At 36.3% G+C, this 17,897-nt stretch overlaps 1 long non-coding RNA gene across 6 annotated transcripts in view; it reads right to left on the bottom strand.

Annotated features, from left to right (window-relative positions):
- Positions 1 to 1,772, bottom strand: part of LOC127383728 (uncharacterized) — a 43,425-nt gene extending 41,653 nt beyond the window's left edge. For all 6 annotated transcript variants that reach the window (XR_007889263.1, XR_007889265.1, XR_007889262.1 and 3 more), the window contains exon 1: positions 1,424 to 1,772. This is a non-coding gene — a long non-coding RNA (uncharacterized LOC127383728). The remainder of the gene's footprint in view (positions 1 to 1,423) is intronic.
- Positions 1,773 to 17,897: the final 16,125 nt, after the last annotated feature.

The raw sequence follows: 17,897 nt of genomic DNA, 5'->3' as shown, positions 1-17,897 counted from the left end.
CAAGAAGTGTCTTAACTGACTGGGTAAGTTTCATTTTTATCAGCTGACAATTTGAAGATTATAATTAATTTTGTCCATACATTTAATTGTTGACCTATTTTTTATCCCAGATAATTTTTTCTTGAAATGCATAGTTCCATGTAACACATAGAAGTTGGTGAACTGGCATTTACCAATGCAGTACAGGTTTGTCAAAGCCCTGTATAAGTCTAGAATTTAAGATCTGTTCAAGCCATATAAAGATTTTTTCATTTATTACCTTGGGAGATTAGCTAAAAATCAAGATCAGTTAAAAATCTTTTATGTAGTAGTTGAAAATTTACCTACTGTCACAGTAAATAATTTGAACAGTGTTTCGTTAGAACAACTGGATTTGCTAAAAGGGAAATGTCCATGTCTTCTTAGTATGAAGAAATGTCCATATCTTCTTAGTATCCTCTCCTCTCTTGCTCTCTTTCTTATGAACTCTACAATTCATTTATTTCATCTGAATATCTTATGTGATGTTTAGGTTTTTTAGCATTAACACCCCATTAACTGTAGGAGTGAGGAAAGGCATCCTCATCAGATCTGTTCTTGCACATTTTAGATTTGGCAGATTTTCTTTTTTATAAAGGAGATGGCAATTTTTTTTAATGATCTCAGAACTCCCAAATGGTCCACACAGCTTGTCTTCTAGCTTCCCTATGGACTGCAATACTAGTATATGCCTTAAATAAATAATATTTAACCCCTTCTTTTTACAGATCTCAAAGTACTTTACCGTAGAATTGTTATCCATTATTTCTTGTTCTAAAACTGAGAATTAAGAAATAATGAGTAGCATGGTGATTGGGTAGAAATATGAGGTTTAAAATCCAGATCACAGAATTATTTGATCTAAGAACAAACCTTAGATCATGCTACCTTTTATCTAAAAATAAGAAAGGTGAACTTTATTTTGAGAAAGACCATCAATGCTGGCTAAAGGGCATGGAAAGGAAAAACACTGAAGAGCAACAATACCATGACTCACTACAGAAGAGGAAGGGAAAAAACATTTTTCTTCCAGCTGTAAACTGCTTGCTGGCTGTGACTTTCAATAACATTTACCTGTGACCCTGTCAGCTTTTAACTTTCACTTTTTATTTTTAAAAGAACAGATAAGTAATAGATATTACTCAGCTTTTGATTTAGCTTTTTTCAATGAGAAGTGAGAGTAAAACTCCACCGCTGCTGCTGTAAGTGCTATTGAAAACCACCAGTTTCAGTAACAAAACAAATCAGGTGGGAGCAGACAAGCATGAAAAAAGGCCTGGAAACATCTTTTATTAACCTTTTGTTGATATTAATACTCTGCAGTAGGAGATCCACACAATGCATATATAGAAACACATTTAAGAGTGAAACGTGTTTGCTTACACAGGAAAAGGTTAGAACTTACCTAAGAACTAGAGGTCTCTCCCAGGATTTGTCTTCAAATAAAAGCCACAGTCAAGTCTATATGAGTTTCCTTGACAAAACTTTGGGACCAGATCCAACAAGAGATGAAGGCAACTTTTAGACCAAATTTGCCTTTCTGAAAGCCTCTGATTAGCTGGCTCCTAACAGTTGTATTGCCCAAGCTCCCCAGATTCCATATGTTTTTACCTGGCATTGCCCCAGATTCAACCACAAGATTTTCTTTACATGCATGTAACAACATCTCTGTTTTGGTAGTGGAGGCATAAAACCAGAGAACCTTCTCTCAATATAAAGTCCTCATTGAGGGAAGGATGAAGCTACATCTCTGTTTTCAGATATATTAATGATTTTCATGCAATGATTGACTAAAATAAATTGGCAGAAATTTTCTAGGAACAGGTGTCAAAGCTCAAGGCTAAAAATTTCAGGTGGTTGTGTAAATAGCAGTCTATGAAATCAGTTGTTAAATATTGCCTACTTATAAGCCACTGACTTCTGGACATTATTCTGCACAGTGGTGGCAAGAATTTAAGTAAAGCATACTACGGTATTTCAGTCTCTTTTCAGCAGCCATGGAGAAGAAATAAGGAAGATGCAGGTCTTCTAAGGCAGGGAAAAAACCTGAACATGAGCTTCCTTGCTTTGGGGTAAAAAGTGTTTGTCTTTCTCCTTTCCCTTCTTCCTTGTTTCATGGTGTGTTTTAAAATAAAAAGATATATTTTTTCATTAAGGGTGAGAGCCATGCATTGAAAGAGGGATGTATTGCACAAGAACACAACAGTTTACAGATGGATCAACAGAGGCAATGGAATTCTGAGTACCATGGCCACATGTCCCTGCTTTTTCATGACTGTGGTTTAGCAAAAGACTGGAGCATACTCTGGCTGTATTGTGGGCATTTGTTTCAAGGGAAAGGAGACAAAGCACAGGTTCAGAAGTGAGGACAAGTATTTTAGCATGTTCATAGAATCATAGAATAGTTTGGGTTGGAAGGGACCTTTAAAGGTTGTCTAGTTCAATCCTCCTGCAGCGAGCAGAGACATCTTCAACTGGATCAGGTTTCTCAGAGCCCCATCCAACTTGCCCACGGATGTTTCCAGAGATGGAGTTTATGCCACTTCTCTGGGCAATCTGTTCCAGTCTTTCACCACCCACACTGTAAAAAGTTTCTTCCTTAGAGCTAGTCTAAATCTACCCTCTTTTAGTTTAAAACAATTACCCCTTGTCTTCTCACAACAGGGCCTGCTGAGAAGTCTGTCCCTACCTTTCTTTTAAGCCCACTTTAAGAACTGAAAGGCCACAATTAAGTCTTTCTGGAGCCTTCTCTTCTCCAGGCCAAATAACCTCAACTCTCTCAGTCTATTCTTAGAGGAGAGGTATTCCAGCCCTCTAATCATTTTTGTGGCCCTCCCCTAGACTCACTCCAACAGGTCTATGTCCTTCCTATATTGGGGGCCCCAGAACTGGACACAGTACTCCAGGTGTCATCTCATCAGAGCAGACTAGAAGGGGAGAATCACCTCCCTTGACCTGCTGGCCATGCTTCTTTTGATGCAGTCCAGAATATGGTTGGCTTTCTGGGCTGCAAGCACACATTGCCGGGTCACATCACTTTTTCATCCACCAGTACCCCCAAGTCCTTCTCCACCAGGCTGCTCTCAATCCCTTCATCCACCAGCCTCTATTAATACCATGAATTGCCACAAACCATGTGCAGGACCTTGCACTTGGCCTTCCTGAATCTCATTTCCCTGTGTGCCCACTTCCTTCTGGAAGTGACAATTCAACCAACTTGTCATCCACTGAGCACTCCACATAGCCAAATACAGCTAGTTTTACCTTATTTTATCTTCCTTTCTCTTTTGATGTTACTAAAGAGATAATAGTTGTTTAAGTAGATGTCCACTTTACAGCTCAGCTGCTTCTTTGCTTGTTGGAACAATGCCATGGATTAATTAATCCCAAATAGACCACATGTCCTGTTTGTAACTGTGGTATTATCTGCAGAACAGAGAGCTGAAGAATTATGGGATGATCTAACTCAGAAACTTAACTACTGAAATCTGTTCAAGTGAGATTGTACACCTAATTAAATAGACCTAATTTTACATATAAAAATTACTTTTTGCATGAGAACCATGCCAATGTGGAACCAAAGTGTTTGGTCTGTAGGTGTGCCAATACTGATGCTGATTTTTTTTCATTGACTGGTAGAGGAAAAAAAATATATTGTAGCTGAACAGAGTTAATCTGCTCAATTTTCTATCCCCATTCCTCTCACATATAGTCCTCCATAGAATTTTTTTTTTAATGTTGGCCTCTTATTTAGGAATAAATACTCCTAGCAGGTTTTGTATCACGCCTAGACTGAAAGTCAGTTGAAGAGTATTCAGGCTTGATTTACTGTAACTGTCTTGGAATATTAAGAGACTCCAATTAGGTCACATAATTATGACACAGCCCTTTATGTGCTGGTGAGTGCTTTTCTTTGTTGTTGCTTCTTTAAAGCAAAACAAAAGCTTTCACTCATCTTATGCTGACTATTCAGCAAGTCAAATAGGATAAACTTCAGGGTTACAGAGGAACAAGGCTGTATTTATGACCTGACAGGCTAGACATCATTATATGTAGCAAGAAAGATCAGGAAATCCTGTGACAGTTACCTCAGATATATAAGGCTAAGGAATTAAAAACCTTTATTGGGGAAGAATTTTCTGGGTTTATTTTCTCTATTTTTGTGGAATTAAGTCAGTTTCTAGTTAAGATTCTCAGCCACATATCTCTATCCAGTAATTTAAAGTTCATTTTCGACAATAACATCTTATTTATCTGACTGTACATCACTGCAGGTGTTGCAGATGACATGATTTCTTAAGATTTAAGAGTAATTAAAAAGCAATTTATTGTTGATGTTCACCATGTACATTAAATGCAAACACAGTGTTTTAAGACATACTAATTTGTTACATATTAGTTCTCATTCAATATTGCAGCATATGCTATTATTTATTTAAGAGCACTTTTCTCTTACAGTTTTAGAAACATGTTCTGAAGTGCCAAAGATAGCTAACTGACATTATTTAAAACTTTGATGAAGTTTTTACCAGTCTTCTGTATTTTTTGCTTTATTACCTTCTTGGTCCTATTGAAAAGCCATGACATGTGCATATACCCATGGAAACTGGTGAGGAAACAGTACTCTTATTCAGGGTTCAAATTTAGACTCACAAGTGTTAGCTGGAAGCCTGTAAATATTTCTCACTGTTTCTTGGTCATAAATGGTTGAAATTCTCCTCAAATTAGGTTTCTTATGAGGTGACTGCTAGTTTGGTCTGAAATCCTGTTAGCATGATTCTTCTCACATGATTGCTATCATGTTCAATGTAGGGAAGGGAAGCAGAGATCCCTTCCAGTCATAGCCATGGAGATACATCAGTTTAACAAGCCCTTGCTGACATTTGGAAGAGTTGGATGGGAGCTTCATTTGCTCCATCTTTAATTAGGGCTAAATGAAATAAATTTAAAATGTACTTGATATGTAGAAACAGGAAAATGGATATAAAACATTTTTTAAATTATTATTTTGTTTCTTTTTTCTTTTTTCCTTCCTGGTTGTGTGTGGAAAAAAGAAATGAAGCACAACTCTCAACTATGGTAATTAATAGATGCTGGATAGTAAATGCAATATTGTACTTGCTAACATTTTCATAAATGTTCTTCAAGTTAAACATTGCTCTTTGTTCTGAGTAAATGGTGGCTGCCTAAGTACAAAATATGACTGCCATATTGGAGACTGCACAACTGGGAACAGAAACAGCAGCAAGAGTAACGAGATTTAGAGCTGTTTATGCTACCTAACTGCACTAACTCACATTCCATAGTAAAAGAAAGAGGTGTTGAAAGACCAAAGCTAGTTCTTTCTGCCTGGAGTGTCCTGAGGTTGGTATAGTACTTCAGTTGAGAACATAAAAAAAAATGTTACTAAACAAAATCAAAGGCTGTGACAAAGTGTATTTTTCCACTCAATATAGTTTTTTGCTGAGGTTCCATTTCCCCCCCTTTTCTTATAAATTTTCAATTCTCATTTACTGCAAGTAAATTAGAGAGATGCTTTCTCTTTTACAGTCCATGGCAGTATAAAAACTGTTACAGTTTTATAGCTTCATGTCCCTGAGGAACCTTGGAGCTGAGCATTTATATTGCTTAACAGCAGGGTTTGGATAATATGAGACAACACACTATCTCTAGGATCACACTGACTTTTTCTTAAGGAAATACAATTAAAGTCTTGGCTGATGTACTCCTAGTTGCCTTTCTGTAATGTAGTTATTTTTTAATGAGATTATTAACCTTGTCGTTTAAACCTAAATTGAATGGTTTAAAATTATTCACAACTTTGTTTTCTGTTTGCATATAATATTTGTATATTATATATATAATAGTACCTGTATGTCTGCAAATCCTTTTGAGAAAAAAAGTATTACATTCTATAACAGCACTGCATCTAAGAAGTATTTTACAGGACACACTCTGAAAGATCTCTGTTCTCTTACTTTAAGAAGCTGTTCTGTTAAGAGCAAGTGTAAGAAAGTCTTTACTTAAGATTAAATATTTATATTCACCTGGCCAGTAGGTCATGTTCTATAATAGCTTTTATAACTTTGTTATTAAATTACAATTCAGCAATCAAACATTTTTACATTTCACCCATTGGTATGAATGGCAGCAAATAATAAATTCTTAATAAATGAGACCTATTGTATAGAATTCCAGCACTATCAAAAGGATTGGGGGGTGCTCAGAGGAGAGATCCTTGGCCTTTGACAAATTTATGTTTCAAGTCCAAACTGAAACACAAAACAAAAAATTAAGCAAACATTGTAATCTCTGTGCAGATCCTTTATTGAACCATCAAGCCATATAAATCTTTGCATCATGGCTAGAAATGTGAAATACTCCCTACTGAAGCTGGCACAACTTACTATATCTCTTTTTAAAAAAGTGATTTCAGTGTACAATTGAAAAAGCACATCAACATCTTTTCCCCAGTCAATTCATGTTGTGATAAATTTGAAATAATCACAGTGTCTATTATTTTCCTTAGACATAATAATCTGTTTTGAGTTCTGAATTAAAAGCACTTATCTTTAAATCAATAAGAAGTTCAGAAACAATACATGGTGGCACCTTGCCTTCCAAGTAGTTAATGCTCTTATTTCTCTTCTGAGTGAATGCAAGTTGCAGAAACGGTGCTCCTGAGTGTTTTCCTCTGCACCTTGGGAGGATCAGCCCCGTAAAGAAGCATTTTTATAGTACTGAGCTCAGGACAGCACTGTTAAAAACTCTTGCACATTCCTGGCTTTCACTCTTTTGGTGCCATGGCAGACAGATTAGCAGAACACTGCTTTAAAGTGAGCCATCAATCAGTGTGACTGTTTCTCAGTCTGCCTCTCAGTTTATTAGTGAGCTAAAGAAGTATGTGGTATAATGACAGATGTAGTATTTTGTGTATTTGTGTGTGTGAAGATCAGCTCATGCCTTTGACAAGGAAGCCCTTTTGGAAACTGTTGAACCAAGAGTTCTTAGAAGAGCTATTGTTGAACTGTAGAGACATGAATAATACACAGAAAGAGCATCTTCTCCGTTCTAAGAATACTTGATCCATGAGCCTATTGCATAGATATATTGAGAATAATATTTAATTAATGAAAAAATAAGTTTTCAGTATTAGTTGCCTATGACCCTGAGCCCAGACTGCGAGTATCTGTCCCTGCTCATGTATCAGCAGAATTATCGTCCCAGTTTTTATATGTAGCCACACAGCAGTCTCAGGTGTGGGACTGAAAGATGAGTAAGGGAGAAAAAAGCAGCTTGACCTTTATAATTACACAAAATTTGTCTGGGCAGGTGAACCATGAAGATATGGAAAAATTGATGTAATAAGAAGAATGGCACTATAGGAAGCTTTTATTTTTAGGCAAGTAAGTAATTTCAAAATTTTAAATAATATAAAATATATGTTATAATTTTTTTTAATTTGTATTCAGACATTACTGGCAAAATGGTGGACCTTAATGTACAATATATTCCTATGTTTTAAAAGTTGTTATGGATCTTTTCTAACATGTTTATTACTGAAATTAAAAGAAATATTTATTTTGGTGAAAAATATCTAGAAAGAAACTAATTCCTTCTCAGAATGAAAGTGCCATTTCTTGGATTCCTGAAGTGATTAGCATTGTTTAGATAGCTGATCAAGCACACAGGCAGACTAATTACAATGCACATCAAGTAACCAGGAATGTATGCTGCATATTTTAGAATAGTAAGTTCAGGCACAATGGTGACATATAGCAAGTTCCTAACAGCTGACACTGCAATTCTTGAAACAGGCTTTGACAATAGGTGGGTTTAAGAGAGTCAAATGCTTTGTTAAGACATCTAAATGTACATGCTACCTGTATCGTTATTATTTTGTTAAATGGGTTTCTGAGAGAGTCCTACCAAGAAATCCTGCGTAGGTTTGTTCATTATGAGAAATAGCGTAAAGAGTTTTTCTCTCCTCCAATACCTGAATGGGTTTTTAAGCTGTTATTCAGGAAATGTAAGACAATGTTTAAATTGCACCTTATGGAATGAAAGCTTATTTTAATATCTTTGCTTCTTAATTTTGTATGTGTAGTAAAATCCAATAGTATTCCCAGAAAATTTGGGTAAGCAAATGATTTATGTTTCTGTTTTCCTCTGCTTCTTTTTTCCCCACTTGGTTACTTCGTCATTGTTCAACCTTTTGCTCAAAACATTGTCAACTAAAAAATCAAACCGGGTTGCTCAGGACTTGATCCATCTGGGTCTTGAACACTCCCAAGGATGAAGATGATACCAACTCTCTGGGCAGCCTTCCTGCCTGCTGGCCTCTATTCATGGGGAGAAAAAGCTTTTACTGAAATCCAGCCAGAATGTCTTGTTTCAGCTTGTCATCCTCCTGCCAGACACCACCATAAAGGTCCTGACTAGGATTTCTCAGTAGACTCCTATAATGTATTAAAAGGCCCATTAAGCTTTCCTCAAAAAAAGAACGCAGAAAAACGTGATCTTCTCAGTCTATTGATTTGTTGCCTAGTCCATGATTAAAATAACACAGCTAGATAAAATTAATTGAAAGAAACCAAGCCTTTAGCTATGTTATTAATGATTTATCTCAATGGTCCCATGATGGGAGACAATATTCTGAACACTTCTCACAATCTTTGGCTAAGAATATTTAAGAGGGATTGTGATGATCATTTAGGAGTATAGAAGAGCATAAGAATAAAAGATGAAAAAGAACTGCTTAGGTTAGTCCAATGGGACATACTGAGAATGATATGATACACTATGCAAAGAAAAAATATAGGCTGACAATATGCTCAATTTACTGAATAATTTAAATTTGTTCTAGATACATCAGTCAAGAACATCCTGTCAGCCTGCAGTAAAATGAACGTGATTTAATAAAAGCATTTTGCATCTATTTCTTCTTATCACCATTCTGAGATGTATGACAATATTCAGATACAGTTAAGATATTTATGTTAAAAATACAGTTCCCAACAGAAAAAATAACCAAATACCCTACATATCTTTTGTACCATGGAGGTTTCTTCAAGTATTGAAAAATTGATCTGGAGCCTTCTGAAGTCTTGTGTAGACTAGTAGCTCACACAGACAGTCTTGATAGCAATCTTTTGCTATTTGCCTCTAGCAGTGAAGTCTTATCACTTAGGTAAGTTAGCATAGTGCTTCATCAAATGTATTCTCTCAGCACAGTGGATAAAAGATATCTTAAAAGATGAGAAGCAAAACAATTATTCTGTTTTAGAAAAAAAAGGGCTTTTTTTGTGCAAAAATACCTCAAATGAAAAAAAACATTGGACTTGAAGCACGATAATACACTATTAGCTACAAACTCGATGTTTACAGAAGTGGGTTTTTTGCCTTTCATTTCCTGGGTTAATTGCCAAATGCAGGTGAACACGTATTTTATTTACTATTGTATATTTGTGTTCACTGGGGCCTGGGTGAATCATATTGATGATAAGGATTCTATTGACCTGAATAGATTTTAGACCGACCTTTAGAAAATCTAGGAAACAATGCTTGATATTGTAGCGTGTTTTTACTAAATAGACACTGAAATATATAGTTACTAAGATATTCCTGGAATTTTAAGAAGAGATAAGCCTATGGTGTTGGAAGAAAACACATCTATTATAAGCACAAGAGAAACTATTATTTCACTAATTGAATAAAAAACCCTACCTTCTTTCATATGAAGAAGTGAGACGTACTTTATATACTAATAGATATACAAGTAGTGGTGACTCATGAGGTCTTCACTCCAAGCAATACATGTAATTATCTCCTTATTGGAACACCTTTATTTTCTAGTCTGATCAAGGCAATCTATAGTTCCATCTAGGTCCTCCTACATGAGAAACCTTCTATACTAGGTGTCGCGTGTGGAGGAATTGACAAGATTGGTATTTCATGTCACTTGCAGCTTGCAATGGGATAACAATACTCCCTTGCAAGTCCTGTCTGACTCAGAGGGGTGAGGGAGCCAGTGTTAAACGGTGAAAGGAAAGCCTGAAATTGCTTACTGTGCAGTAGCTCTCTGCACTGATTCAGTCTCCCATTATCAAAATATCTCTTTTTATTCAGCTGTTGTACTCAGTGACTGGCTTGAAAGCACAGAGAAGCATCTCCCAGCAGAGGAGTTATATGACCAATGGGGCAGGAAGTTTTTGTTTCATCATCTGCCTGTTGCTGCCTCAGCTCCTATTTAATTTTAATTCCTTCCTTGGAAATGCTACAGGGTGGGCTTGGACCAGATCAGCCCTGCCCTCCTGGTTGTTAACCACAGTTTATGGGTGGTTTTTTTTCTGATTTCTGTGGCTGTCACAAATTCAATGGCAGGTGAAAAAGAGTCACAGAATTTGCATAGGTCTGTTGTCTTATAGATGGATAAGGCTTACCAGGATAAACACAGCGGAACTTTTAGGAACTGAGAAAGAGGAAGAACAAGATAAGTACAAGGTTTTGGGGTGAGAAGAGCCAAGTGAGAATAAGAATTTTTAAGGGAAGAGAAATATATGGTAAAATTAGGGTAAAGAACACAAGAGATTGGAAAATAAGTGGTAGAAGGATAGAAATGGAAAGGATTTTCCATCATATTCTTACCTTCTCTTTAAAATATTTTGAGACTCTCTGGTGTTATCAGACCTTATCCTTAGTGAATAATTATTTTTTCATGTTTGTAAACTCATATCCAGGTCTCCCAGAAAATGGTGGCCATCCTCCTTCATCTTCTTCTGAGGTTGTTGCTGAAGAAGACAGAAAGAACAGTTTAAGAAATAAACATGTTTTATGGTAAATCTGATGTTTTGGAGGGTTACTGCAGAGAAAAATAAGATATCCTTTGTGCAAGTCTGTTTGCAAAACAAAATAAATGTTAAGTCTCATTAGGAATTGCAGGAACAAGTGAAATTTTATTACTTTAGAAAGCTTCTTTCTCTTACCAGATTTCACCAATGTTCTAGCCACAGGTTGTTCTATAGCTTCTGAAATATCTAATCTGGAAATAATAATAATCAATCAAATAAATAATTAAATGGGGAAAAAACAACCAACCCAACCAAAAAAAACCCACAAACAACCCCCAGAAAAACAAAACCCTCTCTTATGTATTAACATTCTTTCCGTGATTCTTGGACATAGTTGAAAAAATCAATCCACTGCATTCTAAACAGCAATAGACATTACTAACAAAAAGGTTACTTCAGAGATTCATTTAATTAAGCAGTTTATTCACCAGATATATTTAATGCTGTGTTGGTTGTTTGCTTGTTGTACTTGTTTTTCATGGACTAGGGATGATTTATGAACAAAATAAGTTAAAGTGCATTGAGTGTCAGAGTACATGTGTGTTCATGTAAACCACAGAACTTGGAAATTAAACTTGTCTCAGATAAGATTTCATTTCTTATATATAACAGGATAATAACATAGATTTAGTATGGCCATAATTCTGCAATGTTTTGTCCAGTTCTCGTGTCCAGACTTCAAAAGGCTGTTGCAGGGTTGGAAATCTTTTAGAAAGTTATTGGAAGAAGTCTTTGTCTTCTCAAAAGCTGTCTAACATTAACAACTCGAGAAACTCATAAAACTCTTTCCCCAAAACAGTTGATGGAAACATTGATTTCAAGATTTTTCTGGGCTTATTTAGTTTAGTTTCCATCTACAAAGTTATCCTGTTATGGTTTAAGCTGGACTGCTGTTTTTCTTCCTCAAAATTGTCTAACTCATTGCACAGGCTAATGGACATGGCTCCATGGACACAGAAATATTTTGCTTTTTCTACATTGTGCCTTTATAGTATGATTATTTGATACTATTCAAAGCCTATACTCTAAGTTGAATTAATGGTTCTGTGGCTGGTACTACCCTTTTAAATACGTGAATGAATTTCCAAACATATGTCATGGTTCAAGTTGTCCAGTGTCCTTATGTTCTCAGGATGTTGGCGTTTACATATAATATTTTATGTTCAAATTACTGCTCTGATTGTCTTTGGTGGTGTTGGGAAATACTGAGCATTTCTGCATTTTGGCTCCACAGCTTCAGAAAAGAAGGACTATACAATGAGTAAGGACTTGTAAAATAATTCCATACTTGGAGATATTAAAAACCTAACTGGACATTGACCTGAGTAACTTGCTCTAGGTGACCATCTAGGCAGGATGGATGAGATAATCTACAGAAGTCCCTGCCAACCCCAGCTGTTCTGTGATCCTGTGGTTCATATTAGCCATGAGTCTTTTCCTTCAATTCTTCAGACCTTCACCTCATCTAACGATACAGCATAATCCAGCAAACTCCTGGATTTGTGAAGCAAGTAGCAAGACTTTTCGCACAGCGAAACATCATTCATTTTCTTACATTCATTTTCAGGAAAGCCTGAACTTTGTCTAAAATTTTGATCCTGAGTCAAACATATGATATGCAAAAAGGACAACTTTTGACAAAGACAGAAATAATAATAATCAGGCTCTAATGAGCAAAAAAGATCAAATTGCCTTAAAGCTATCAGACAATTCCAGTATTCTCTTTGTAAGAAGAATGTTTGACATTCCATAGGGACTCTTTACAGACAATAAGCATAATGAGAGCCAGGAGACAGAAACTGGAAAAAAAAATAATGCTCAAGATAGAGATAAGGTGCATATTTTAATAAATGTAACTTTTAAAATATGTGCTTGCATTTATTTGCATTTTCAAATGAATTTTGGTGTTTTAAATACATAAGCTGTAAGCAGAGCAGAAATTGTGCTTGATATAGGCTTCATGGAATGAAAACTATGGACCGTGCTATGCAGAAAGTCAGATTAAATCGTTATCATGGTCTTGCCTGTTCTTAAATTCTATGTTTATGAAGATACTTCTCCAGAGAATTTCCAAGTCATGACTTAAACCTGCAATTAATACCACTTTAAGGAAAACTGGGTTTGATTTTTTTATGACTCATGAGAGATAAGAGGTTAAACAATGACAGCAGCACTATTCTAAAGAATAAATCTCAGCCACAGCCTCAGGTTCTTGGACAACCTCCAAATACCACTCATATTAGATAAAATGACCCAGACCATTGCTTAGATTGTTTCAACTTTCTGAAGTTCCACTCAGCTCATACAAAATAGGTTAGTCCTGTTACATATATGATGACTTTAAGTCTGTTAACATAACATTTCTCATCAGTGTCATTTTTTCCCAGCCTGGGTATCTGTGATTCCTTTTAAAATAAAAAGAAATAAGGACAATTTTAGGTACAAAGGATTTTTCTTTTGTATCAGCATAGATGATACTTGTCAGACTAACAGTTCCTACTAAAAAATTGTGATTTGTTTTTCTACTTTGATATTGGTTTTGCTATGATATTATGGTTCACTACCCAGTGATTCAGTAAACTAATTGAGTCAGCCCTTGCTCTACCTTTGCTGTACATCTGAAGAATATTTGTTTTGAATAAAATTATCTTCACTCTCGGTTTCTCATTAGGAGAGAACAAAGATAAGCTTAGGAAGGCTAATCAATCAAAGAAACACTTTTCATCCTAATAAGAAGCATAGTCCAAACCTCATCATGAGATAGGCAGAGACTGAATATACAAGTAATCTGCTGCAGCCCAGTTGCATCCCAGTCCCAACAAATGTGCTGTACACATTTGAACATGAGCAAGTCTTTCCATGTTAGTTAAATTCAGTGTCAACTGCAAAGATTCATAAATTGTCTTAATGGCAAGGACATCCTGGTCAATAACCATGAGAGACAGGTATGTCATGCACAAGCCATTGCTTTAGGATTAAATCCTTTATATCCATTAGTCCTCGCAGGTTAGTTACAACTATCTGATAATTATCTAATTGTCAGATAATTATCAGTTATTTAATAACACTGGAACTGTTATTAAAAGATTTAATAAGCATGTTAGAAATAAGAGACTTGATACTATGGTTAGGAGATTGAAGGAAAGAATGGAACTTCCACCCAACAGTTCCATGGACCAGCTGCACTTGTTTTTAATTAGAAAGAAATTTACTTTAATTATGATATTCAGGATGCTATTATTATTTTTACTGAGATCCAAACTCATTTGCACTATTGGCAGGTTAAGATAAATCCAAATAGTTTCAAATTGTTATTTTTATTATTATTTTGTTAATGGATGTGTTGATTTTTCTTGTTTCAAGTCCTACACAGTGTCTGAAGGTCTGAATCCTGTCTCTAGTGACATATGATAAACTTCAATATTTGCAGACACTATTTTAATTTTAAAAGTATGAAATACAAGGGGAAAAAAACATTCCTGGATGAATGGCATTTCTGCAGGTATTAGGAGTATTTAACTGCAAGTGTTAACCACTCCTAAATTTTAATTGAAAAAACCCATCCAGATCTTAATTTTTTTACATCAGCCACATTTACATGTATTTATTATTTTATACATAAACATACAATACAGAGTCATATAAATTACAAAATCCCACTAAAAAATTACTGACAATAAGTGCACCTTTGGGACTTTTTTTACAGACATTGATTCAGATGAATTAATGTGCCTCACAAATATGTAAACAATTATTTTTCATTTCCCCATGTTTTGCATCATCTTTGTGATCCTCCCCATCTTTCAAATCTCTCTTCTGCATTATTCTTTAATGGCTACACCATTATTTGTTATATGAATATTTCACTTTCAGTAAGTTCCTTGAAGAAAAAACATATATTCTTCAGGTTTAGAAACAGTGTGTTCTGGAACCACAGGGTCCAGAATCTTGAAGGGTATGTACAGAAAGAATTAAAGGAATAAACATTTTTTTTACTACTGAGGATAACTTCTTAAAGTGCTTCTATAAGTGGCAAACAGACTAATCACTCCCAAACTTTACAGAAATTGTAAGCATTATGCCACTTGTTAAATTTTGAGATCCTACTTCATGTCATGGACCACTTATTAATTTCTCCCGTGCTGCTTTTTGCAGGACATCTCTGCAGTACAGCTATGCTCACATTTAGGACCAAGTCTTAGACACATTGTCATTTAATATTAGCCACGTTTTCTCCTAAATATACCGTTTCTTTACAGATTTTGTAACAATTGTGTTTGTTGTCATTCTGAAGCAGTTCCCATGAAAGAATCAGTCTTGTCTTTCCTTTCTTTGCAATTACTTCAAAACATAATTCATCTTTCTCTTCTGTGTATCCACACTTTCTGATCCATGGTGTACTAGGTGGATTACAGTCTTTGTGGTCTAATAGATAAACAAATAATAAAGAAGTACAAACATGGCGAGCTATGAAGAAAATCAGATTCTGCTGGGCAGCATGGGAAAGTTGGACCCATGGGCCTAAAAAGACCTAGGCTGGCCAAGATGGTTAGGCTGGCCAGGATGGTCAGTGTGGCTGCTTGCCTTGTTTCATGATCATTTCAGTGAAATTGTTGCATTCCCACAGAACACTGATTCTCAGCGTTTTCACCACAGAAGAGAAAAGCATTTAAAAAAAAAATAAAATCACCCAACTTTAAGCAGCAGTATGTGGATAACAGGCATTTTGTGACTGCTACTCATCAATGGAATTTCCTCATTATGTGTCCTGCTTAGTTAGACTGAAATTTCTGATTTTGTCCTCCACTGCTAGTTTCTAATTTATTTATTTTTTTCAATCACTGTTTACCCTCATTATTTTGTATAGTCTAAATTCATTTTTATATTTGAGATTATGTAATTGCAGTGTACTCCTTTCTTCTATGCCTTGGGTTGCATTTAATGCAACATTCATCTGCATTGTCCACATACTACTCTATCTTCATTGCTTGGTAACCTTTTTACCCCTGAGAATATATTAACTAACCTGACAAGTATTTCCTTCTGTCACTAAGCATCCTGATATTTTTTTTCTCTTTTCAATCTCAATTTATTTCTAATTATAAACCTTAATTAGGTCATGGTTCCTACTGCTTAGATACTTTTTCATTTGCCACATCTCTAATTGCTTTCTGTTCTGCTTAAAGAGTGTGAATCTTCTTCTTTCTCTAGAAAATAATACCTCACAAAGTTCAGAATACAATCAAAGGAGAGGCTAATAAATCATGGTTTTGCTGATTAGGTATTTGGTTTTATCCTCTAAGTCTATGATACTGAAAAAGATGTATCTCAAGAATAACTGAGTCATAGCCCTACATCCAAATGTTTTGCCAGCTCTGATGAGGAGTAGAGTGTTTGGAGATTGTTCCTGCCATGTGAATCAGAGTTGTGGATTGTGCTTGTTAAATGAGAAATGGTGGGGAAAATCATTTAAAGTATCTCTTTATGTTGCTCCATAATGGAGAGATGATGCTTATTATTTCTTCAATACGGTGAACAAAACTGTGCAAAATGTGGGATTAGAGTAGTGAGAAATCATGTTTGCCACTAGGGTGACTATTGCGTGGAGGTTGTGTCCAGGTATTGGCACTGAGGGGGCTGCAGGGACCTCTGTGAAGAGAGGCTGGGGCTGCCCCTTGCTGGACACAGATGCCTCCAGGCAGTTCCTGCTGCTACAAGAGACCCACCTCATCAGTCAACCTAGAGGTGCCCCTGGGAAAATGGATTTAAGAAAAGACAATGCACTTCATGGTAGTGAGGACCAACCCTGTGAGCACCAAGGTCAAAGCAAAGGGAGGAGAGGAGCTGAGATTCTCTTGCAGCACGCTGAGAGACCAGGATCACAGACTCACAGAATCTTAGGGGTTGGAAGGGACCTTGAAAGATCATCTAGTCCAACCCGCCTGACAGAGCAGGATCACCTAGATCACATCACACAGGAATGTCTCCAGGCAGGTTTTGAATGTCTCCAGTGAAGGAGACTCCACAACCTCTCTGGGCAGCCTGTTCCAGTGCTCTGTCACTCTCACAGTAAAGAAGTTTTTTCTGATGTTTACGTGAAACCTCTTATGTTCCAGTTTGCACCCATTGCCCCTTGTCCTACCACTGGTCATCACTGAAAAAAGCCTGGCTCTGTCCTCCTGGCACTCGACATTTACATATTTGTAAACATTGATGGGGTTGCCCCTCAGTCTCCTCTTCTCCAAGCTAAAGAGACCCAGCTCCCTCAGCATTTCCTCATCAGGGAGATGTTCCACTCCCTTAATCATCTTTGTGGCTCTGCGCTGGACTCTTTCAAGCAGTTCCCTGTCCTTCTTGAACTGAGGGGCCCAGAACTGGACACAATATTCCAGATGCGGCCTCACCAAGGCAGAATAGAGGGGGAGGAGAACCTCTCTTGACCTACTAACCACACCCTTTTTAATACACCCCAGGATACCATTGGCCTTCTTGGCTACAAGGGCACATTGCTGGCTCCTGGTCATCTTCCTGTCCACCAGGACCTCCAGGTCCCTTTCTGCTACATTGCTCTCCAGCAGTGTACAGTTTACTCTGTACATAATCTTTTGAAATGCCTTATTACTTCAGTTCTTTATTGAAAACTGTATCCTTTAGTGCAAATGCTAGAGGACATTTTACTGTCTTCTTCACCTGAATATACCATCCTGTTTGATCTCTCTTCTGTGTCTTGTGTATTATCTTGAAGAGACTTTGATTATTTTCTATTTAGGTAGATCCAGGTTCACAGAGACCAAGTCACCTTAAATGCTTGATGCGAAAGACTTAAAGTTCGTTTAGAGGTTAAAAAAAGAAAAAACACAAACAAACAACAAACTAAAGCAAAATAGATGCACCTTAGAATCTCTCACCTGGTTAGCCATCTTTCATAACCTTAGGCTGTAACACTACATTAAAATGACTTGATGAAAACTGCCTGCACTTTTTCTGCTCTAGAACATAACTTTTACCTATGTTGTTCTGATATCAATA

This window comes from Apus apus, chromosome 4, assembly GCF_020740795.1.
Source record: "Apus apus isolate bApuApu2 chromosome 4, bApuApu2.pri.cur, whole genome shotgun sequence".
NCBI lineage: Eukaryota > Metazoa > Chordata > Aves > Apodiformes > Apodidae > Apus > Apus apus.
The sequence above is the reverse complement of the archived record's forward strand: the minus strand, read 5'-3'. Positions and strand labels throughout refer to the sequence as shown.